Below are 26,857 nucleotides of genomic sequence, written 5' to 3'. Positions count from 1 at the left end.
GCTTATGCACATTTGTTTAAGGCTGCTTTTTTTAGTGAGTAGAAGCTATGAAAAAGAAATGCTAAAAAATAAGATTTAAGAAATCAAACTTAGTGAGATATTTTATAAAGATGAGATTTTTTTTTTTTTAGTATTTAAAGGCACTTAATAGAGGTAATTGTGTATTTCAGAGTAATTTTGAAGAATTTGCCCAGTTAAACTAATACACAAAATTAGAAATTTTTTAGTGAAATGACTGTTCCACTATGCAAGATAACAGAAGAAACAGCAGAAAACTCACAGTGAGCAGCTATTAAAAGTTAGGATGATGTGCTATCCTGTTATTTTTGAAGTTCCTCTCCTTTTGTATACGTAATCTTAAGGATGTCATGTCATCTAGTTTCAGGTATCCTTCGCAGCATTTTTAACAAATCCTAGTAGAAGGCAAATTCTTGGGCAAAAACATACTTTCTGACAAGCTTTCAAAAGCAGCATCTCTACAATGTGCATTTAGACCCACACCTGATTGAAGATGATAGAGATCTCCATTGTCAGGTTTAACAAGTGCTTTTGAGCAGTACTCTTCATTCTTCCATCATCTATTTTTCTTTATTACCAGTGAGGCAGAATTTGTAATGCCAGAGGGGTGTTACCAATAATAACTGGTCACTTGGGATGGTCTCTTTTTACATCCTGCTTACCTCTTCGGATTTCAAGAGCCTATGTGAAAGTCTTAATAATAAGTTACTTAATTCAGCATTTTTTGTAATTATTTCAGAGTTTCCTGGCAGAGAATAAAGATCTTCTTTAGATATACAGTCTCCTGACAATTCAGAAATTAGTGTATTCCAATACTATGCAATAACCTCAAGTTCCACACTGGTTAGAGAAATTTGGTTACTGAATTAGGTTACATGTTTAATTAATTATTTAAAAGAAACAATATAATAGTAAATAAAACTCTGAACCACTGGCCATAAATTAATATATTCTTTCAAAAGGTTACTAAAAATTCTTCATAGTAATTAGTATTAATAACAAACTATTTGGCTAAAGGAGTAAACACTGTCATGAATCACAAAACAAGTGACACAAAATGAAGTGCAAAATACTCATGTAAGAAGAAATAGATACAAAAAAATGATATTGTACATGAATTGCTTTTGGGTACAATTATCTTCCTCACATGTTAATATAATTTTGGCATCTTATTATATGTTTTATCCCACAGGGAATTTTAATTCAGAAGCACAATTACCAATAAACTTGCCTCACAAAAACTCTCAGCTCCTCCCAGTCTGATTTTCTACAGTCCTCTTCTGTGCAAGAGGAGAAGTTTGGAGTATATGTGTTTCCTATAAGGGCAAACATTTCTCTTGTTTACTATGCCACACAATTGATAACAGCCTTCTATTATATTATGTCACTCAGAACACACAACATTCATTTCATATTGATTAAAAGCATTTTAAAACGTTAAAAAATTATCTTATTTTAAAATACAGCCTGCATGTTCAGCTCCGTTTTTGATACGCACAAATACAACAGATATTAAGCATGGAAGGCATCATGAGTAGATCATAAAACAAATACTTTAGCCAAAACCACAGGGCATTCTATGCCTTCAATCAAACCACAGCAATTAATATGAAATTCTAAATACAGAATATAATGCCACATAAATAGTATAACAGCCAAGTCCTGTCTACGAAGCCATATGTTTTTTCCCATTGTTCAAAAAAAGGAGATGACTTCCCGTCACTTATGTTTCTGATTAGCAAGGTGATTTATGCCACAATCACTAAAAATGCCAGCAAGTGAATGAGAAAATGCATAGTGACTGCACCAGATGTGCACAATAAACAGGAATCCCATTGTAATCTCTGGTACTTAGTTTATATGAAGGTAATGTAAGAAACACTCTTGGATATGGCAAAGTCACTCTTTTTTTACATTTGACTATAAATGATATGAAATAAATTGTGTGTTTTATACTTTATGGCATGCATACATTGATAAATTAGGTACAGTTTTGTATCCCAACTTATCTACAAGACAAACCTGGCTAAGATCATGGGGATTAATTGCTTCAGAAGTGTGAAATGCAGCTTTTCCATTCTTTTCTGCACACTCAGTGAAGAAACAATGATTAATCACTGTTTAACTATTCTCCTGAGGATCTACAAGATTGCCAAAGCAGGACTTATCCTCATAAATCCAAAAAACACAGGTTTAGATTTGTTGCCAACAACTGAAAGAACATGAACTCAGAGCCATTTGTTATCAGATTAAAATAATGTCAAGGCTTTAGAACCCCCTACAAGAGTAAAATTCTTTTTAATTTGCAACTAACAATGGGAATTGGAGTATCAAATCAGATTTAAGAAAAATATATTTTTTTATATGAACATATCTCCCATTATCAGAAGTATAACATCCTTATAATAAAGCCATTTCCATTAACCCAGCATAAGAGAAACAGGAACAGCATCTTTAAACAGGAAGATTTCCACTGATATTAATGCTCAGGAAATGAGAAAAAAACCAAACAACTCAGTTAAAATTACATCAGTTTTGTTTGTTTGCAACAAATCCTACTTATGTATCTAAATAGTTTGTTTAAATGTTTGAGAATTTGTTTAGACATCTTAACTTTTTGATAGAGGACCATACTTGTAACAGTGCTTAACATTTGTCTAACCACTTTATAATCAACATTTAATAAAAATCACTGTGTTTAATACAGAATTCACTATGCAAACAGATCACACGATCAAATGAGAAATGCAAAAATTACCTGTTTAAAACTTTCTCTATTTAGAGAAGGTATTCATAAAAATGCAAAATTTCATCATGGAAATTACAGACAGTGCTGCACAGACTCAGGCTGTATACAACAGCATCAGAGGCCTGACAGCCTTTTCTAAATAGTTCCAGAGTAAGAATTTGAGTATCTATTTCTGCCTTTAAAGAGATGAGAATAACTAATGTCAAGTACTGTCTAAAGATTCCCCCCAGAGGAAAAAAAACCAAAAACAAAAAACACAGAAGAACCACACCACATTTAAATGACTGCAGTATTAGGAAAGAAAAGAGAGTTTCACCCTTCAGAAATGCTGTGTCAGTGACAGATAAGCTGCTGTGGGAGTCATGTCAGAGTTCCCAAGTGCCTGGAGCCAGAGTAAGCAGGTAAAGCCTGTTGCAGATGGGTGGCTCTGGCCTGCAGCTGTCCCCACTGGCCACACCCCTGTGCTGCTCTGTGGCCTCCTGTATCTCCAGCTGCTCCTGTTCCTCCACTCTCCCATCACGCTGGGGTTTTTTCCCCGAAAACCAGTTAATGCTGATAAGGTTTCCTATTTGGCTGTAGGCAAAGAAGGAACAGGGGGATGCTGAAAACTCCTGTAACTTGACCCCGCTGCCCAGGGAGGTTGTTGTACCTGCAACACCCCACAATCTCCCCTTGGGGACAATGCCATCTCTTCGTGTTACATACCTCACAGATGTGGCAAACTTACCCATGGGAACTGGGGTGCCAGAATTTTAATACTGTACTCTAAGAGACATCAGCTACAGAAAATCCACACTAGGTAAGGGATGAATTTCTTAACATTATTTCTAGAAATGTGACGGTGACCCAGAAGTTACCAGGGAAGGACAAATCTTTTCTGGGTGACCTTGGCCTCAATGCAAAGATAACCACAAAGGAGGAAATTGAGTCTGATGCAAACACTTAGCACACTGCACAGGCTGACGTGCTGGCTAAATACATGAGCAACACATGGTCATCTAGAGCACCCTTTTGCTTGCAGTATTGTATGGATTTTCTGACATTTCTTTAAGTTTCACAAACCGGAAGACCTTGACTAAGTCCCAGGCCAGTGAAGATGTTTACAAGCGTGTATCCTTCTCAGAGACTGAGAACAGAAGGGTAAATTTATCAAATTTAGCTAGAAACTTCAGGCACTCAAGAAAATGCTTCACTGGTATTTCAGCTCCTTCTTCAGATCAGTTGCTAGGGAGGACCAGTACCCTCAATTGAATCCCACAGTGCAATAACCACTCTTGTTTGTAAGCACTTAAAGATTCCCAGCTACAAATATTAACCAGCCTGTGTTTACTAGGATTTCCACATTTAAGTAGTCCAATTTATACCTTTTCCTGTTCCAAGAAAACATTTGACAAATATTATTCTACAGTTATTATTTACTTTTTGAGAGGAGGCACACTGTGGAAAGACAAAATCAAGTGTGCAATATATCCCTTGCTTACAGCAAGAAAATAATTCACTGCTAACTTGGTCATTAAACAGAAGTCATCACAAACATGCACACTGGATTACCTCCTCACAGCAGTGGATTTAACTACAGGCTCTAATCTTATTTACCAAATTGAGGTATTGAAAATTATTTTTTCACCTTCTCTCCAGAAATGCTACTCCCTGTACCTGAATAGGAAGAGTGGAAGAAGTCTAACATTAGAATTATTGTGCTGTTTGTAATTTCTCCATTATTAGTTTTAAGTTTGCTTTAAATATGTTTCACAATGCACTCCATATTAGGTATGCAATGAGAGTGGAGGGAAAAGACACCTGAAAAGAAGAATATTCAAGAGTTATGGATCTTGGTGCTATCAGAGTAATTTAAACATTTTATTTTTATGATTTTTATTCTGCATATTACTAACATGCAATAAAACAGCAGACCTTCCATTGTTACACTTCATGTATATTATTTTTTAATTATAGGCACAGTGTATTTCTGACAAATTTCTCACTGAACAATTATAAGCATCTGTGGAAAATCAGATTACATATTAAAGAAACTACCTGATTCATCTGCCTATGTAACTCTTACTGTATTATTCATAGCAAGAGCAACATTTTTACCTACCTTCAATAATTTTTTCCTGCTATTCAACTACTGTAAAAACTTTCCTTCCTGCTGGACTAGTCATCAAAATATTAAGGGTTCAGAGAAACCAGGAATATATAAAATTACAGAACTGTTTTTGGAAAACTGTATTGCTTGAAAAAATCTTCCAAATATTTTTGTGGCAAATCAAAAAAAAATAATAAATGTTCTGCTGTTCAGTGATACTCATCATCAGCTACCACAACACCACACCGTCATTTCAATACCTATTTTAAGAGTACTCTTGGCAATGTTGCTCCTGTGAGACATTCAGATTGCAGTAGCAACACACTTTTCCCCCTCTCATTTTCATTCAATTAATGAAGGCAGACAATTTTCACTACTCTTCACTCCAGCTAGACTTCCAAAAGGTCTTGTACCTGAGTCTTCACTGCTTACAATGCACCTGGTGCAAAAATGCTCTACAATATTTCCCCAGGAACACCACTAACTACTGTTAAGACAGTAATACCATCCTGGGCTTTCCTGCATTTATTTCCCATAATTCAATAAATTTCTCAGTTTCTTGTTTTTCAGCCCAGTATATACATGTGTAAATCCTCAGGATTCCTTAAAAGTTTCAGGAAGAAATCATTCCTTACAACCATTTTTTTTGGACATGAAGAAACCTTCTCCAGCAACAAAAACGTTCCTCTATATTCCACTTCTGGATCAATCTCAGACTACAGAACCTGCTTCTGCAGGAAAATATTTCAAGCATTGAGTTGTATCACTTTCTATATCACTTATTGACACTATCTCTCCCTACCACACATAACTTGCATATGGATATATATGCACACGAAAGATACTGCAGCACAGATACTACTGCTCCCCTGAATAAAGATGAAAAAGCAAAATATTAAAAATGCTTAACAGAAGAATGTTTGGCAAAAAGCTCATTTTAAGACACAATACAGAAACACAAGCTCATATATTGGCTCCTTAGGCAGTACCTCTGACAATCCCCATCTTTGGGATTCAGGTTTGCATCGAGACTTACTTAGTGATGTTGCACAAACTGATCAGCTTTCAAGGGGACCCTGTTGCATCACACCACCCCTCAGAATCACCCCTAGCTCTTTGTAAGTGCTAACTCATACTGAATACTTCAGAGCATCTTTTCAGCAACACAGACTACAGTATCACCTTTATCAACAGGAATGAAAAGAGTGTTTTTCTCTGTTGAATACAATAAGTACTACAGCCCGAAGTTGCTGAATGCTACGTCTGCTCTCCCACACATCTTGTCAACCAAAGCAGAGTTTTCTATGACAAGATTTTTTTTTTTTGGTACACCAGACAGAGATCTTCCAAAAGCCAATCAGAAATCATGAAACGAATTCACAACAAAAACCAAGTTATAGCCAAAAGCCTTACTACCTTCTGTTTCAAACACAAGGAACATTCCTACAATTCGGCATCATCTAGCATTGACAGATGGAAGCACATACCTACAAAAATCATAGCCTTCCCAGAAAAGTGAATGAGAAAGAACTTCCCCATATAAAAATTCTAGTCATATTAATGAGTATGAATAAATAGGGATATAGTAGTAAAGCCAGTCATTCTAAGCAATATTGCTGGGTTGGAAAGTACCTTGATATTTATTAATGAGAGTAGGAAAAAATGTACAGAAAAAAATGCATGAAGCACAAATGCTTACTGTAATACAAACAATATCATCTTTACTCCTACAATTGGATTTGTGAAAATGAAACATTTATATATGTGTACGTATACACATATACTTTTTTTTTTAGATCAGAGACATTTATTTTTTTCTCAAGTGTTTAATGTGCTAGTGTTCATAATAATGAAAAAACTCGGAAATATAAATCAGCTTGGGTAAAACCAAGAGATATAAAAAAAGTTGGAAAGCCTGCCATATTTTCTAGCTATTTGGCTATTCAAAGAGTCTTATATTGGAATAATCAATTTTAACAGAACACAAACTTCCATGTTTTGTTCATACCAAAATACAATACATACTTACAATTGAAAAGCGATTACAGCAATATTTCAAAGCCAAAGTATCTTAAGAGCATTATTTCTCATATCTTCTGACTCAGAAGGCTTTATTATTTCCATCTAAAGGTCTCACATTTCATCCTTACCTTTGTCTTAATCCTTTATCTTACAGAATTCTAAACAGAAGAGCAATCATGCAGAGAAGGTTGAATGTGAGCTTCAGCATCATTAATGATCCACATGTTTAGCCACAGATCCAGAGAACTAGATGGCCACACCAGAACAAGAATATCCAAGTCTAAATATATCTGGACAGTAACGAAGACAGACCAAATCAAATGGCACTGCTAGGGCCCACAGGGTTAACACACAGTATTCAATTTATAAACCAAGTGATGTCATAATTTCTTTCAGAAACTTTTCCTAGTTCTTTTTTACTGTTATTGATTGATGCCTAAATAGTAGCAGAGCTTCTTGAAAGGTCTGGTTCTGATGGTGCTAGTTTGTGGCTTTCAATAGCAAAGCAGCTGCTCTTTCCTAATTTCTTTCAGAATCTGTAAAGAAGGTCACTAGGCCAAGGAATAACAGCAAATAAACACAAATGAACCACTGCTTACTGACAGGAAAGAAGTTTCACTATGATCTATGGCCAAATAAAACTTCAGTAGCCATGTATTTCTACTGATGCAAAATCATAGGAGCTCATAATACTTGTGGAAATGCACTTGAATTGCATCTATCTACCCTACAGCCAACTACAAAGATGGATGAATGCAGATGTATTGCTCCCTCCCAACATCACAAAGCTAATAGAGGTTTACTGTTTTGAGCTGGAATTACAATTTTGCCATTATTATTTCATTAATGTTGGCAACAGTAACAGCACCAGGGTACAATCACCACAGGTTTTTACTTTCAGCTGACAGATGAGAAAAAGTTGGTCATTTCCACCAAAGCCAGAGCCCATGCAAGTGCACAACTGTGTTACTTCCTTAAAATAATCAGGGCAGAAATGGCATGGAGGTATTCTAACAGGTGTGGGCTCAGATGTTCAGGTTATTCCTTTATATTCCTTATTCCATTATAAAGCAGCAATAAAAGAAATACCTTCCAGGGGAAAAGAATCATCAGTACATGCTACCTGCTCATGAAAATATGTAAGTCTAGCAAAGAAAATGCTCACATAAATATGGTGGCTCAAACAGGCTTCAAAGTTACCATCGCTATTAGTTTGAGACTGAATAGTGAAGTTTCCAAATTAGTTTTCTTCCTGAAAATTTAGGATACACAGCTAGAACCATTTCACTCCTATTTATACAATTTCCTTTTGTCCCCATGAGATCTGACTCTTAGAATGTGAATGAATACATGTGCAGTGAAGGATTAACACATAACTGGTTTTTTTTTCTTGTTTAAATAAGTCTGTGTAGGCAACACAATTTATTGGTATAAGGTAGGATTTATGGTAATATATTTCCTCTTCAAGACATAAATAAGATTTCTTAATAGTTTTCTGTAATTCATTTTCTTACAGTACCACATTCTTGTACATTTACTAGCGTAATGCATCTGCTAGCACAGCAATTGCGTACCCTGATCACTGTTTTAAAAAGTCTTCAGCACTAACAATCCAATCTGCTAGGATCTTCTTCCACAACTCATTGTCTACATCTTGCAGCCTTTTACCTTCCTACAGCATATGCTGGGTTTTACAAAAGAAAAAAGAAAAAAAATTAAAAAATCATATTTACGAAACAGAAACCTACAAGGTTTCAAAGAATATGAAAGCTATCAAACTAGAAGAGTAGAATGTTATACTGAAATAATTAAATGAAAATTTACAGAAGGCTACAGGTCTTAATTTTTCAACATTTCCCCTTACGTCATGTTATATTGCCTTCATTTTCTGAGAAGTTAACTTTTCAGTCTCTGGTGGTGATAATTAGAAAACGAACTGCACATATGTCTGTTTTTTCAACGTGGACAGAAATTATGTAATTATTCAAATTATATCAGAATTTATATTCAGAAAATTGGTTGTCAGTCAGAAGTGTCTTCTTTGTAAAATGACAAAATGACTCCACTAAGAGCAGATGAATTCTAACATGAATATCCACTTACAAAATTCTGTCTTCTGTTAACACATTCTCAACATTTTACTTGTCTCTGCTGGAGTACCTTTTACTAGAAAGCCTTAGGATTTAGTTTTTTTTCCACTGCAGAGGAGCTAAGAGAAATAAAGAGACCAACGTAAAGAACAGGCTATGTGAGAACATAAAGGACTTATATTTTAAAATTTCTGCTGCCTAATACAATATCAATATGTAAAGAAAAATGTTTTGCATATATTTAACGCCAGTTACCTCAAATACTCCCCATGAGTCTCATGATACAACCGGTTCTGTTGGCTGCACCTTTTTGAGGAACCCTCTTTCAGGAGCTCAGTGGACAGCACAAGAGAGGAGAGAAACACCCACAAATACAGGTGATATTCAGAAGGCCTATCTAAGCTAGAAGTTATTTTCCTAGTGCTATCCATGTAGCAGTTGCATAAATGTTCCAGATACAGACATACACATATACATGCACGTATAAAAGTTATTGTCAGTGTATAAGTTACTACTATCCTGAGACCCAAATAATTTATGTAACATCTGTTTTCATATTTTTTCTAATTAACATGCATATTTAAGACATAAATGCTCAGACCACCTATTTTTCTGCTGATTTTTCCCATTCCTAAGTCATGTGTTCCTGTGGGGTGCTCATTGTAGATGAAGCATTAAATTTGTTTAGAGGAATTTGGAGTGAGTGCATAGTAAAGCAAATAGTTCAGACTAGCTAAAAGAACAAAATACACTAAGAAAATAATCCAAAAATGGGCTACAATGGCTTACAATATAAAAATAAAGGGACTTCCCAAAAAATCTACTCACAAACCAAAAGTGGAATGTCACTGACCCCTCCCCACCTCTGCCCAAGATATGTCAAAGCCTCTAAACTTTCAGCATTTCTACTTTCAGCTTGTACTAAAAAGCAGGGACTAAAACTCTGAGCCTGTGCAAATGAAATTTAGTGATATAAGATGCCACAGCTGTGGGGTTTTTTCAGTTCTCGTTGTCAATACTTAAAATATTTACTTGACACTAAATGGTACAAAGCACTGAAAGTCAACTATATCAGAAACAGATTTAAAAACACAGTAAATGTTGTTATTACATTGTGCTGTTCACATAATATCAAGTTGTTAAAGTTAAGTTCAAAATCTAAAACATTGAGAAGACAATAAATTCAGAGGAGTGGAAATAATTTATCCCATTACCTTTACAAGACTTAATAGAAAGAAGTTTATGTTTACACAGCCGAGATCTTCCTCAGTAGGCCTTAGAACTGTGAATATGTTTCAGTCTATCTTCCTCCTCCCATCTTGCCACAAATCTAAATGAACAGCAATATAAGCACACAGCATCTTTTCTACATATACTCGACATTAACACTGTTTGCTGTATATCATGTACATTTATGGGAAGTTAAAATCCATGATGCAATTCAAAACACAAGAAGAGGTGGAAGGGAAGATCTTTGCTGTTTTGCTATTCATGGCAGAAGCCTACTCATCTCTACAGACAGCATGGCCATCCTGTTCAAGCCTAAACTGACCCATTTTTGTCCTCCTGGGTCTGAAGGTCTCTCATGCCCAAAGTTCAGACATTCATCCCTCTGAGCTCATCCCTCGTTAGCCACCTTGAAGAGAGAGACCCATTCCTTGTTTGCTAACTCACCAGTAAGAAGACATGATCACTGCCTATCACCATTAGCTTTAACTATCTTATCTCAGCCCCTTCTCTCTTCAGGTTTCATGAGATACAAAGTTAGGTAGACAGCCACAGTACCTCACTGACTGGCAGGTGATCCAACAAGGAGACCAAAAAAGTCCTGCACCTCCCATATTTAAGCAACCTGTTCTTGAACTGGTTGGGAACAGCACTAGAGTTAACTGCAGGAAGCATTTATCTTTCTTCTCGTTAGCCCCTTTCCAACCTCAGATACATACTTATTTTAAAACAGTAACCTTCTCAATTGCTGTGAAAAGGACCAATCAGTCTTTATGTTCCCAAATCAGAAGTTGGACATGTTAAATTTCTTCTGAACACTCTTACACAATAACCAACCTCTAGGTGAAATTGTAATCCTCTCAGAGTACAATAAAAATTAGGAATATGAACTCTCCATTCATACCTGAATAGCAAATTGACACATTTTATTATCACAGCTAAACAGAGTGCACCTGATGAATATATAAATACAGCAATCTCTTGACTACAGTTATTACAGGTGGGGTAGACTTCAATGAAACTGAGACCTGGGTCTTTGCCAGTGTTTCCATGGAAGAGCTTAGCAGCATACATTGTGAGCAAAATAGGACACCTAATACAGCCAAAATCTCTGCAATGCTCATATTTCCTCGGCATTCTGTTGATCTCATCCAAACTGAAGCACTCTTCACCTCTTTTGAGCTTTCTAAGCATCTTCCTTTACCTTTGCACTTTTTTAACACAGAAAATGTTTATCAGCTTGAATACTTACAAATGTAGATTTGTAAGAAGTGTGAACTGGGATTAATTAATGTATCAAAATACAAAATTAATTCTCACAATCTTGCCCCAGTTAGAAAGCACCTCCTTGCTGGAAATTCCTCATTTGGCTGGTCAGATTGCTTCTTTAGTGAATAGCTTCTTCACCAGCGCCGAAGGCCTCGTCCTCCCTTTCCAGTCCTGCCCCTGTCACTTTCAGGAAAAGCTTGACTTGTGCTTTAGATTTTAACAGTTAATTCTGAACTAAAACTTGATTAGCTTTGAAAATACCTGAGTTACTCTACTGCTATCATGAATGCATCTTAATTCTTTCAAGTGACCCAACTCTCACAGTTCCTATTGTACTTATCATTAATATTAATCTGTGTATTAACTTTTATTAATATTAATCTGTGTATTAACTAAGACAGCTTCCTAGAAACCTTGCTGACTTTTCCCTTTGCCAATTCTAGCAGGCCAGGGACACAAGGTCACCAAAAAAATGGAAATGTAAAATGCATCCAAGAATGCATTGCTAATAAGAGAGGATGGGGTCAACATGAAGTCCTTAAATATACAGCTGCAGCATCTCTTGTACATAACTTTGTTTTTAAGTACTTGTCCCCCTCACTGAGCTCTCTGTAGTGCAGAGCAGGAATCTGACTACTACACTCCACAGGTACAAGCACTGTGATAACCCTTGCATAAACTACTATAACTACATTTCAGAAACACAATTTTCATCGACTGGGAATCAAGTCCAAACCAACAATTTGTATCTTATTAAGGAATTTCTGACTATCAAATTTGCTCAATTTTTCTATGTCAGTTACATTTATAACCCTCAGGTCAGAGATTTGAGGATAATGGCACTAAAAAAAACGCTGACTAACCTTCGGTTTTGCTAGTATTAGTATTGACAAATGCTCCACAAACCACTATATTCATTTACCTAGAGAAGACTGCCTTTGGAACCAACTGGGAAAGGTGGTCAAAACAGTCATGAAAGTTTTTTCTATGAAAATAAGATCACATATATGCTCACAAATTATGGAAACCATCTACAAAATATTTTGAGCATATACGCATACAAGACATCTTTAAAGTGAAATTATATTTCCAAAGCATATCAGCTGTGTGAGTGCCTATCAAGATTCAAGAATATCAAGTTAAAAGGCACCAAGGTACCTTGATTATATCCAGTATATTATCAAAGAGCTATCATCCCATCTATTTACTACCTCTTCATGAAACTGTGGACTACAAAGCACCAATTACAGACAGAAGTACCACTACATATTATGCCTCATCAAGACTTGACTTTTGGTCACTGCAATTGGGGCATATTAGGTTAGCAAGTGGATACATGAAACCTGTGCATTTAATGCATGACTTCTTGGCCAGAGAATCAGAGATTCACCTGTATAAAGATAAGAGAACTGCTTGGATAAGATTTGCATGTTTTCAGCTCCTGAAGTGTTGTTAGCATCTTCTTGTTTGAAGCAGTCTTGGATATACAAATAAAAAGGAGCCCTGAACACAATGCTTACCCTTTAACTACAGTAGTTTAAAACACCTGCTAAAGGTATTAAGATCTGTAGAGGAAAAGTCACTCCCTTTAAAGACTGTCTTTACTGCTTTTTGTCTTTTCTCCACAGTCACCTGAACTTCTAGACTTGCAAGAAGTGCCAACATATTTGGGCTTCTGATTCTCAGACACCTAACCTTGTTTATGCACCCGTGTACATCATTCTCATTGAGGAGCACGTGTCTTCCAGCTCTGGACACTAAAATTGCTGTAAGCATCACAGTTTCTCTGGTGACTCTACATCCTTCATCATGGCCAGGTCAGATTGGAGATTTTCTGCCTTCATCAGCAAACCAGAATCCCAGTAAATGTAAAACATGTGAAATTCACCTACTCACGTGGACAATGGATGAAAACATAGAGTAGGAGAACTACTTCTTCAAAAAATCAGAGAGAAACATATTAAAATCACACTTGATCTAGAAAGATGGGGAATAGGTCTGTAACTTTGAATGTTCAGCCCGTTCAGTTGTGAAGGGCAGGAGAAGGATCATAAAACTTGATGCTGGTAGAAAGTTATGCAGACTCTGTGAGATGCCATATTCATACAGAAAGGATGACCTGCACTGGGCACACCACTGTCAGATAGCTGATGGATGAACCACCTACCACAGTCAGATTTTTTGTTTTGTTTTCCTAAATTCCACTTTTCAAAATTAATTAATTGAAAGCATTTATTAATTATTGCTTCTGATATACTAAATGTCTTCAACCTTAACTCACCTGATAACAGTTTGCTTTCTACCTGCTGTATTTTTGAAGCACATCAAGAAAGAAGTAATAAAACATTTGAATGTACATGGGAATGATCTCTTCCTCTGCCAACTTTTAAGGAAAGATGGATGAAATGACCATCTCATCTATAAAGCCAAGACAAAATTAAGCACTGTGGCCATCTTGATCACAATGCCATGAAGAAAATACCACTGTTGATTTGTGAAAACCTCTGAAACATTTATGATCACATGCTGTGAGAGAATACATGCATACCAGTTACTGACTAGCAGCAGTTGGAAAGACAAACACAAACACATGCAATCAGGTAGCATGCATCATCACCTTTTTAAAGGGATACTGTCATGAGCCTTGTTGACTGCCATGCCTTTCATAGGCCCTCACAATACCATAGGAGTACTTTTGCTGTTTTACTTCCTGTACCACTATAATATTAGGTTGTTTCGTTTTTTTGTGTTCTGTCTCCTATTGATAAATACTCCACATAGAAAGGGGGTTACCAACTCATCCCAGTCTCTTATGGAGCCAGGTCTGTTTATATTAAGAGACTGCCTTGGTAAGCTGCAAGTCTCCAAAAAGCATATCGAAAGCTAGCATCTTTACAATGATTTACTGAAAGCAGCAGCTCATTTTAATAAAAACATCCCAAAACATAAAATTGATTGAACCAACTGCTGTGCAGGGCATACACAACAGCTGATCAAAATCATTCAAGATTTTTATTCCTAGAATATCTCCAGAGCTTGCAGAGTTTTACCTACTTTATTATTTCAGTTCTGATACACAACTCACTTAGGCAAGCAGAAAAATTAAGGCTGACTGATATCCTGATATTTTTAACCAAAAATTTGGATAAACTCGAAACAATCTCCTGTGTGAAAAACCAAAATGAAAGTCAAATATACTTGATAATCACCAGCAGTTTTCATAATATAAAGACTAACTATTATCTTCCCAATTATCCCTCTTCAAGTGTTATAACGTCTTGATTAATTGTATCCCAAAGACATCCACAGCAGCCCATGCAGATTACTCCAAAGGACATATTTCTTCCATATCAGAAGGTTTTAAATGACAGATTTATATTCACACACACACACATACATAATATTGTGTTTTAAAAAGGCAGGAAAAGGTGCAAACTTTTTCCAAACTCCAAAGACATCATTGCTAACTTTACTTTCCTTGCACAAAATATCACCTAGAAGAGTTTATCTATTTTGTTGAGCATAACAAAAAGTTCACCTTTTCAGAGTGTGCTACACGAAACTTTGCCTGCCTTTATATAATAAAGTAATTTTATGGTATTGTGTCACAATGAAGGACAAAGATAAGCCAACTGTTTAGATTCCTCTCCTTTATGTTGTGGCTTTGATCACTAACAATGCTGCATGAACAGCCAACAGAAGGCTGACATTTCATAAAATATGCAGTGATAAAAACTAATACTGTAGCATCTGGGAGCGATATATAAAATGCAGAAATACACCTAATAACTGTGATCTTAAATTACAAGTTACTAAAAGCTAAATAAGCAGCATACCTAAAAGAAAGATTAAGACAGGATTTTTGTGCTTCTGCTCCTAAAAAAAATTTTAAAAAAGAAAAAATCCAAGAGACGCTATCTATTATTCTTAACAATTCCTCTGGTTCCCTTGTATCTTAAAAGCAGCCTTGTAGAAGAGTGCTTTTTTGCCGTATCATTAGGTAACAGCAGAAGCCAAACACATTATAAGCCTTCTTCGTGCTATATTAATGCTCTAATGCTTTGTGAAGTCCCCTTTACAGTCTTTTTAAAAATATCAATCACACAAAATACACATAAAACCTGATGACTGATTCTTCCCTGTTATGTAAAAAGCTGAAGCTCTGTGATGACAAAAATAAGTAAAAATCCTTCCAATAAACTGCATAAATTAAGGAAATCTCAGAGTAGAAATTACATTATTTTAATTTATTTACCTTAAGAACATTAAGAATCTACAAGACAGGCCACATGAAATGGAGGATTACATCCTAGAAAGTAGTGAATCCCTAAAGAACTTACAAGTCATTGTAAATAACCAAATGCTTTTTTTGCTCTTACTATGTTGCTGTAGCTAAGAAGCTAAAAACAATCCCTGGGTGCATTACAGGGAAATATATGGTAGTACTAAGGACCTGAAATTATCTGCACATATGGCATCACTGGAATGCTATAACCAGGCCTGGTATCTTTAATTCAAAAGCAAGTTGGAATTAAAAGGGCCAAAGAAGGAGTTAGAAGAATTACAGTCAGGAAATCCTTCTTTTTATTGTGTGTGCGAGACAGATAAAAGATCAGTATATTTAGTTTTTTATTATAAGATTAGAGGTGACTTGATTGAGATCTACAGCTTAGTATATGTGGAGAAGGTGTAATAGCCAATAACTATCTAATCAAGCATAGAAAAGAATAGTAAAACAGAATTGCTGAATAACATCAGACAAATTTGGTCTAGAAATACCATGTCTTAATTATTACATCAGGTTAGGCAGCAACATAATGCATTTTCTCTATATTTAATATTAATATTGTATATTAAATATCAAGGTAAAGGAATGATTCAGGGTTTTTTAATGATTAATACTTTACCTTGATTTATACCAAAGATGGAATGGCTAAACCAAAATTATCTGTCCTGAAACCAGTTTAATATTAAAGAAACTGTAATACTCAATTAACTTTGAAAGATGGTTTTATACAACATCTCCACTCTCATTTATGATTCCATGGGTCATACTTTAATGCAATTACTCAATATAAATATTCCTTTAATGTAACATAAAAATAATTTTAGGAAAGGGTTCAAGTATATTATCTATCTTTACAAGAATACATTGTCAAGAAACAAAGAGTGACTGATGTGCTGCAACAGGTTAAGTAGCTACTGGTCACCCACAGGTGCATATAATATTAATATGAGGCTGAAACAACGGCTCCAAATAATTTGAATATAATGATGCAACATTTGCTTATGGCACTATAAAATGGGTAGGACTTCCTCAGCATAGTTATGAGATCTAGTAAAATACAAGGTCTAAAGATCTAATTGTACCATGGAGTACATAATGAATTCAGCTTTTTAGTACTAGACCCTCATTCAGTAGCAGGGGAAAAGAAATCATGTATCAGATGAAAAAAGAATGCAAGAGCAAATCCACATTTGGTGCCTAAAGAACTGTGAAGCATATTTTTGGTCTGAAAACATACTGAAATTACAGTTTAAGTACGTGGGAGGCAATTGTCCTTGTGGTTATAATTAGTGTCCAAATTTAGGGACTTCATCGTTTAATGCATACCCACCCGCCTGTTATTCTTACCATGTTTTTTTATGTCACTTAATGGAGATGAATGCTCCTTTCCCACCTCGTATTTACATCAAGGCTATTTAATTTCTTTAGGCTGCTATAATAGGTTAAATAGCAGTCTCAACATCACTCTTCATCTCCCACTGGACAACGAATGGCATTATAAGACTGAGAATAGATGAAGGCATATTTACATTCATAATGTTCTTGACTATAAAATTTATGTAAATTATGATTTCATATTTGCAAATACTATAATTTTCGGTTTCAATGAATACTACTCTTTCATCATTAACTTTCTATGTACATTACATAGAGAGAAAAACTAATGAAAATAAAGAAACTAAGTGCTGTGATCAGAGAGGTACAGGTCTTCTGTAAAAGTTAAAAAATGCTTTGTTTCTTAACTGATCTTACCCTGAACAGACAGAGTAAGACTGTCTGGACTACACCTCACTGCTCATTCAGAGTGTGTAAAACCTAAATTTTAAGCAGGTAACAACAAAACCAGATTTTGCATTGGTGGCTTATATTTTAACCCACCAATATCTAACTGCATTGCTGAGGAAATTTTTTCCCCCATCTGTAGAAATAGCATATTTTCTATTCGTTGACAAAACACCATGGAAACATTAAGTTAATTACAGAACTGCATGTAAGATTTGGGAACATGTTTACAGATGTTACACAAGAATGAAAAACTCCAAAATATCAAATTTCATTAACTAACCTATTGCTCCACCAAATGGATAGAATTATTTTTAAATATCCTTAGAGTAGAAAAAGAACTCTTCCGTTAAGAAGAACATTCATCTCTCATACCTCTTGTGAGACACACACACACAAACACACTAAAACCTGTGTATTTCTACACACACAGTATCATCACAGAAATGATTTTTCTGTGATGGTCAGCTAAGTATTTATTTTAATTTTATAACATGCAAATATCTGACTCAAAAAAATCTATGCTTCCAGAATAAAACACTGGCAAATCAAATTGGTCCAAATATTCTGACATATTTTTAAATGAGGATCATTTTTGTGTGTGTTTTGGTAAGAGCTTAGTGTGACATTTTCAGACTGCAAATGCAAACATATGTAATGAAACAGCTCCCAAACTACCACAGTCTCAGATACATATGTTATTTCTAAGGAGGTAATTCCTTGATACCTGAGAAAGCACCATGAGAATGAAAAAATGTCCCAATCTTAAGGAAGGAAAATTGGGCATGTAAGATCAATTGGAACAGTTCTGTTTATAATGAAATTGCTGGTTATATATGTTATTTTTCAAGTTACTCAACATGTAATCATTGGAAGACTCAACTTGAAATGCATGGACTGTGTATATGGACTGTATCAAAGAGATATATTTTAAAGCACGTTGAATTTTCTAGTCTCTCTTAGCTTTGTGCCTTGTAATAAATATTAATCTAAAACGACTTTGAGATTCAAGTTTGACAAGTGGAGGAAGTATGGACTCAGACAATGGCCCAAGCCATCAGTCTCTTCCATTTCCTCTTTCCAAGGAAATATCACTTCCCTTTTCCCAATTACTTGAACCAATTTATTTTTCTGTGTAAAGCACTAAATTTTCCAAGCTTCTGTTGAATGTCTGGCAATAGGGAAGTCAGCATCATTGCTACACCAGACCAAATTATGGCTATCAAACATGAAACCCTTTCTCCTAGCACCCTACAAACACCGTGAAAACGGAAAGTTATTTTGTGGGACTTTTAACTGCAAAACCTTGAGGGATGTTAAGAAGACCTTCCCAAACTCAGAGCTTGTTTGTACAGGAAACAGGGAAAACAATCTGATACCACTCCCTAGTACTTACCACAGAGAAAATACCGAAACCTCAATATTAATTACAAAACTTAAAATAGTCACAAGAAACAAGATGCTGGAAGCTATTTTAATACTGGCAAAGTCTTAAATGCAGCTTTTATTACAATTCCTCAAAGAAGCTTGCAAATGAAATCTTCTGTGTTTCAAGTTCCTGCATTGCCCACTAATGATATATTGAAGAAAGGAATTACGTCTGAAAAGTAGTGTCAGAAAAATCTTTACTGCATTAGCCAAATTTTCTTTTCAAACAATCTAGGAGCATAAGGCAAAATATTCCTGTGTAGAGTAAAAATGTCATGAATGAGGAACTTTCTTTTTTACATGAAATAGTCCATCCATTTAATGTTGTTTATTACAATATTTTTTGGAATAACAAAAATGGTTTTTTATGGGAATATTTATTATATTTAAATGTCTCTTTGCTAAAAACTAAACATTGAAGTACAGCAAAACCATGATTGTTTCCCCCTAAAATGCTACAAAACCATGCAGGTTTTACAACTACAGTTTTTGGGTACAGAAGTAACCACAATTCCACTCAATATTTGCATTTCCTTCATAAAAGTACATTTATTAAATGAAATGAATCTGGATATACAATTAATCCCTCACTGTTTCTCTAGCTGGTCACTATTCACCTAGAGCAGTTTCAGACTATAAAATATTCTCAACTGGAGCACTAAATCATGATTAGACATAACTAGATACTGATTCACAACTTAAACACTTTGCCACTTCCTTTGCTTTTGTCAAAACTCACTTTTTATGCAGCAAAAGTTTTTTTAAATTTTTGATGCCAAAATCCAGCTGAAGGTATTGAATGACTTCTGTTATAAAAACCAAACCAAAAATCCCCAACCCTAAAACATTCCACTAAATTTCTATTCTTTTTAGGTAGCTATATTCATACTGAGAAAACCCAGTAACAGCCTGTCAGTTCAGGAAAGTACTCCGTTACTTCCTGTAAGTTAAATACTTTCCAAAGTCTGAGTCTAAAAGATCAAAAAGAACTAAGTGCAATCTGTGCTTTCAAGAACAATATGTAATTAAGGTCTTCCAACCATTTACTCAGGAAGAAATACTGTTGCTTCTGGATTTTAAATTAATTAAAATCACTTTCCTGTCAGATGGTGTAAGTGTCTCCAAGGAAGACTGTCTTGATCTACTTTTTGTTGGTATATTCTATGGGAAGAATACATTCACTTAAAAAGAAGAGCATTTTCTTCCTTTTATATCCCTTACTCCTCTCTACCAAATGACAGAGAATTTTTTCCCTCAGATCCAGATTCCAACTTTAAAATAATCTAGATTAATATGCCGAAACATGCTTAGACCATTTAAAATATAGAGAAATTCTTGCACCTGATCTATAATTCCCTAGCAAAAGATGGCAAATATTGCTGAAACTTGCAGGTACCTTTTCTATAACTCTAAGGCATGCATGCTGCTTACCAAAAGCAATAAAACAACATTCAACCACTTCTTGTAAATGTAGTCAAACCATTCATACCAGAATCAACTCTTACTACACTAATGCTTATGAGAAAAGACCTTAGAGGGTCAGACACATAATATGGAGAATACTACTGCAAAAGTTGGTGGCAAGATTTTAATTCTTTAACAACTACAAATCTGTAGAAATTATGTTGCCGAGAAAGCGTTTAGTATAAGCTATGTAATATATATCACACAATGAAAGCTTGAACAAAACCACATGAAGCTGCTCAGAAAGTTCAGAGTTTTATATAAGTTCCGCATTAATTTATTCAAATATGACACAGTGCTGATAATATACAATAACTTCTTCTCATCATGGCTTCTATCACCTTAAAGAAATGCATAAAGTTCTATATTCACTATATGTGTTTATTGAATAAATAGCGCTAAGCAATGTGTGGAGGGTCTTAAATTACTAGGCAGTTGGTCATCACTGTCACTTTAATTTGGCTTTATTCATCTGCTTTCCATCAAATTACAAATGCTGGCCAGTCACAACAACTGAGAAATGCTGCTGCCTGCATTGCAGATCAGTCCCTAGTACAGGACTCCAACTGCACATGGCTGGCATCTACACTGGTACCTGTCAATATCATTCAGCACATATTTAGACATTTAAATCCATATAACTTAAGAGCAAAGCCCACTAAAATTCTGAGAAATTCCTTTAGAATTTGTCCTGGAAGCAAAGCATTCTGTAAGTCCCACAAAATTTCTTCAGGAGGAGCAGAGGGAAAGAAAATAGAGCCAATGATAGGCATGAAATAGCATCCCTTCCCTTCAAGGGAAATTACAACCAATATTTTAGAAATTTTTTTTGTCCTTAAAACTTTAATGGAATATTATCACAGCTCTAAACACATCAGAGACAACTGTCCATGATTGTCACACCTCTGGCAGGAGGATCACTTAAAACACACCAAAACATCATTACAATCTTGAATTTTTTTAACTATATACACTGCTGATAACGCAACTGTTTCTCCCGTCCATAGTTTTCTTTATGCTTAAGGCTGTCACTTTTAATCCTTTCAGAACAACTGTAACAAATCCTTTTAAAAAAATCCTGATTAGCATTTATGATCATCTAAGGTAGCACTTATCTCCTACTGAAAACAAAACAAAACCGAACCACAAACAAAAGTCTTTCAGGTCCAATCAATTCAACTTGTAACCACTCCAATGTCTGAAAAAGTTTGAAAGCCAACAAAATGCAGAGGAAACATTATATAATGAAACTATGTAAGAGATATACATAATGCTTATCAGGTAAAACAAAAGCAAGAAGGTGCTGTCCTCAAGTAGAATCACAGCCTGGTTTAGGTTGGAAAGAACCTCTAAAGAACACCTAGTTCAGCCTCTTGTCATGGGCAGAGGTGGACATCTACCAGATTAGGTGGCTCCAAGTCCTATCCAACCTGGCCTTGAACACTTCCAAGGATAGGGCATCTGCAGTACTCTGGGCAACCCATTTCCATGTCTCAACACCCTAACTGTGAAGAATTTCTTGCTTAGATTTCATTTAAATGTACCATCCTTTACTTTTAGAGGCCTAAATCCCTAGAGGCCCTGGTGCAAAGTATCTCTCCATTTTTATTATAAAGCCTTCCTAAAGTACTGCAAGGCAGAAGCAGCTAGTTCTTCCTTAGTGCTGGCAAGGGTGGTTTTGTGGTTAAAATGAAGAAGAACTACAAAGCAAGCATCAAGTACAATGAAAAAGCTCTGCTGGGCTCTGTCCATAGCCAGCTCAGGCTTCACAGTCATGTTGCCCCAAAAAGAGGCTCAGGATGGAAATGAGGCAATATGCCAGGGGCAGGGGCAAGGGCAAGGGAGATGCAGTGCACAGGGACCACTGCCAGAGGAAACCTGAACTAACAGTGATGTGAAGCAGTACGAAATTCATCAGCTACATAAAATTGTGTGGAATATTAAAGGTAATAAGGCTTTTTTAGAATGGTAATAAGGTTCTGTTTTATAAAGAGTTAAAGAATTTAGAATTAGCTGTAACTGTAAAGCTTGAAAATAGGAAAAGTTACAAGAGTACAGCAAGCAGCACATAAAACAATAATTGGAGCCTTAGGTTTGGCTATGATAGACCTTAAAAAGCTGCAGAAAAATATGCTTAGCAGGACAGTAAAAAGTTTTAAGCTTAATAATGGAATATTGTTTATTGTTAATAGAAAGCACACAACCAAGCATTGTTTGAAGTAGGTGTACATGTGCTTTCCGTGACTGGCTAGAACAATTGTCTGTAAGCTTTAGCAATATGCTTATTGGCTACAAATCTTTTAAAATTCCCTGTAACAAAGAAATCTTTGGCGGCTACTGGCAGACATGACCTGTTCCCATCCTTCAGTCATGTAAAACCCTATTATGAGACTGATGGCACAATAAAAGTTCGAGGAATGCCTAGCAGTAGTGGCTTCCCATTCGTCCCCAAAGACCCAACACAAAAGTAGGAAATCTAACATGGAATGAAAAGGAGAAACAAGAAAGATGTCTGAAGAGAATGGGCTAATAACACACAGTACCACTAGTCCTCACCAGGAGAATCAGACAGCTACTGAAAATAAATATGGTAATTACTAGTTGTAACTTGATATTACATACTCTCGAGAGGAACTGATATAACCTGATTTTAGTGCTTTGCAAAATAACTCTTGATCCTGTTCTTCCTGTTCCTTTGAAACTGCATGTCCTGCAAGTTTTGCTACACTGGAGAAAAAAGTCCTTATCTTATGCCTATCTTTCTCGAGCCCATCTCTGCAGTACAGCCATAAATTAAACATAAGCCAATGGACCACCAGCCCTGTAGGAAAAGCAACAACAGAAACACTGCAATGAATTGGGTTGCTTGAATTGGTGTTGGATTTTTAAAATACTTACACGTTCTGCTCATACAGATGTGTGATGACCTCTATGAGCTGTGCAACAGTGTAACAAAGGGGTAATTCACTTGCTCCACAAAACACAGATTATTGTACTATTTAAGCAAAGATGCCATCTGTAATGTAGTTGCAAAACACCAGTGCTTTTTAGACTGATACAGAAGTTTAGTTAAATTAAAATTAAATGACAAATTATAACATGCTACCTATTCTAGAGCCTGCAAGACAATACATAAAATCACTTAAAGATTTCTTCTTAGAAAGCACTGTATTTCAAATTACAAACAAATTATAAATTCCTCAAGTATTTAATTACCTCAGATATTTCATCTGAAAAAAACACAACATTCAGTTTTTGATGCTTCATAACCCACTTTCTAAAACAAAGACTTTAGAACCAGGCTGCAAGCCAACAATTATCAACTATTATATGGGATTTAACTATTCCCTAAGTTAAAGGAACTACGTTTAAAGCTGTACAGTATTTCAGCTTCTTTATAAATCACTTCAATAGTGAAATTTGTTTGACCAGTTTGAGTATTATGTCAGCATAAAAATATCTGAAACACAAGAAACCAAGAAGTATTAAGTGAAACCAATCTCAGAGAACACTGGAAAAATTTCAAGCAGCAGGAACTACAGGAAAATAAGTAACTAGCATTTAAAAAATTTTGTCTTCAAAGAAATTATCTGTCTTAAGTATAGGTTTAACAAATTAGAAATAATAAATAAAGCTCACTAAATAAGCATTATCACTTTCCCACCAAAGAATTCTTAACATGATTCAATTTGTAGTCAGAACAATCTACAGTATACCAGTCCTGAAATAACTGTGCCAAGCTTACTATGAAGCAAGCACATAGAGATATAATTTTAGTAAGATTATACACATCTGAAATACTAGGGTTCCTCAAATACGTCAATTGCAGTGTTCTTTTCTAAATTAGTAATATGCATTGCTTTCTTTAAAGAAACTTCTATTTTCTTGTTTTCCTATGAAGAGCTGTAAGAGGGAAACCAGCCATGGACAGAGGAGACTCACTGTTTAGTAAATGGAGGATGGGGGAAGAAAAAAAGATGCATTTTGGCAGTCTATTTTACTCATTAAAAAAATTTTCATTTTTCTTTCTTCCCTTCTCATTTTTCCCCATTAGGTAACAAGAAGCACCAGATCTACTTGCTACATGCATACCACCTTACTGCATGGCTAAGAAAATTATGAGATGAAATTGAAGAGCAGCAGCCACAGCTTCAAGTTGCATCTCAAAGATCAAGACTTGCCTGTAGTCTGGTCTACCATTGAACAAGCACAATACCTCTTCAACACAGGAAAGATATCTGGGAGGTTACTGGAAACCTTTGCTGCCTGAACCTTTCTTCACTAGCCTGAGTGGTGCCTGCAATATTTGGAGTGGTGGACAAGCGAAGATCATGCTACTGAACTGGTTCACCTTGACGGCATTATGAGGGAGAAGCTGAGTTTGCCAAAAACTCAAAGAAAGATCTCCCAGGTTTGCTCATGAGTATATAAAGCTTGTCTTACATAAAATGTAAATGAGTAAGCCAGAATATCCAACAGCTTCTAAGGCAATTTTCAAGAACAATTTTAACTAGATTTTGAAAGACACATATTCTCTAGTAATAGGAAAGACAGCTATTTTAATTAGTTTTTCTAAGCAACAAAATAAAAAGACATTCCTAGAATTATGTAGATCAGTAAAATGAATTCATTATAATTACTTACTATAGTGTTATCATATAATTTTTTATTTCACAAAGTTGGATGCCATGGAAAATGATCTTGATATAACCTATAAGAAGCAGCCTAAACACTTGGAAATGTTGAAATCATATAATCATATGTGCACATACAAAAAGACTAAGTCACCAAAGGCACCAGTCTTTACTTCTCAACTCTATTTGACAGTATCAAAATCCAGGCACACATCCAGAAGAACTTTCTGCCCCACGTCTGGTCAGTAAAGAAATTGAGGTTAACCTTTAATTTTTAATGTCACCTGCAGCCAGTGACTGCTTTTTCTAATGCAAGTGACAGATAAACAGCAAAACACTCCCAAGATGATACACAAAGCACCACATACCATAAGTGCATTTTTATTTTTATACCAACTCAATTTCTCAAATGGATAACCAATGTTCCTACTAATTTACATTAAGAATTGAGTGAGGCATGAAAATTGTTCTGATGCATAGGCTCTATTTCTTTAATGTACTGCATCGTGTTCTGTACTTTATTGCAACACTGGAAAAAACTAACCACTCTTAAAAGGTACAGAAACTACATATACAAGCTAATATATGTCTTTAAAAATCACTTCAAAAACGAGTTTTAAATTATCCAGAGAATAGGAAGGAAAAATAACTAATTAAAGGCACTGACAGAAGTCAGTGAAAGGAAAAAACAAAAAAGTACCTATTAAAATGAGTTTACTGACCTTTAACTACTTGAACTAGTGTGTTTCTATAGACCATACTAGAACTTTAAATCCACACTGCTAGGATTTCCAATTTGTAATTCCTTTATACAATTCAATACTATCACCTTAACGTTTGCAAGGTAATTCCAAATTAAACAGAGGGAATATGGCAAATTGAGGTAATATAGTCTAGCTACTTAAGGCCAAATTGGCAAGTCTTTAACAGTAAACACTGTATCATTACTAAACACTGCCATGTTGTTAATGTTAAGGAGAGGTTTAAATTAGAGAGTGAATTGCCCCTTCAGGTCGGGACTTGGGGCATATTATGGGAGAAAGCAAAGAAAAGCTCCCACTGACACGGTCTATGTTTCACCAGTTCTGTGGGAAGCAGACTGCAATACAGTTATCCATCAGTTTTAAAACCAAATACACTACCATCACTATTTTCACTTGTCTTTTAAAATTTAATGCAGCTGGGGAGAAAAACTGGGGAGAAAAGAACCTATGTTTGTAAAGTAAAATTTCTTTTGATACAGGATTAGTATGAAAATAGTTTTTGGACAACTGCAGGAGACACATCACAAACATTTTACTTCTATAAATGTTAAATGTGTAACTATGAAACTAATGAAATGAGGCTAACTTAATCTGCTTTAAAAAAAAAAATCAACTCACAGAGTAGCAGGTGCTCAAGCACAAAGGAGACAGTTGTCTTCAGAAGGATATCTCCACACATTCAACAGGCAAACAGCATTGGGATATGCCCCAGCCACCAGGAGCAATGAGGAAGCTGGAGTGGCAGTCTTGGTACCAGACTTCTGAAATTGACCTTCAGATGGAGAATAAATATACTTAATTTAAAAAAATCCTAAAAATAGTTTTAGCTTTTTATTTGATCTAACAGATTCAAGTTAAAGATTCAAGATGTGAGGTACTGCATTTCTTCTGAACACTTCAATATAACAGAAAAAAAAGTGATTGAAATTAGCTGAAGTATTTTTAAGTCAAGTAAGTATTGTATTTCACATAATCACATATCAGAAGAGATAGAAACAACAACATGTAAAATAAGTCCATGTGGTTTAATTTA

The 26,857-nt window shown here is 35.3% G+C and overlaps 1 protein-coding gene across 5 annotated transcripts in view; it reads right to left on the bottom strand.

Annotated features, from left to right (window-relative positions):
* The window catches only part of TBC1D5 (TBC1 domain family member 5), a 313,125-nt gene that overhangs the window by 216,083 nt on the left and 70,185 nt on the right, over window positions 1-26,857 (bottom strand). For 3 of the 5 annotated variants that reach the window (XM_063409291.1, XM_063409281.1, XM_063409318.1), the window contains one exon: window positions 26,443-26,596. The exons of the other annotated variants lie outside the window; for them this stretch is intronic. The gene's annotated coding sequence lies outside the window, so the exon portion shown is untranslated. The remainder of the gene's footprint in view (window positions 1-26,442; window positions 26,597-26,857) is intronic. 5 annotated transcript variants of the gene reach the window in all.

Source organism: Prinia subflava, chromosome 1 (assembly GCF_021018805.1).
Source record: "Prinia subflava isolate CZ2003 ecotype Zambia chromosome 1, Cam_Psub_1.2, whole genome shotgun sequence".
NCBI classification, from domain to species: Eukaryota; Metazoa; Chordata; class Aves; order Passeriformes; family Cisticolidae; genus Prinia; species Prinia subflava.
Note: the sequence above shows the minus strand (reverse complement) of the source record. Positions and strands in the feature narration are given on the sequence as shown.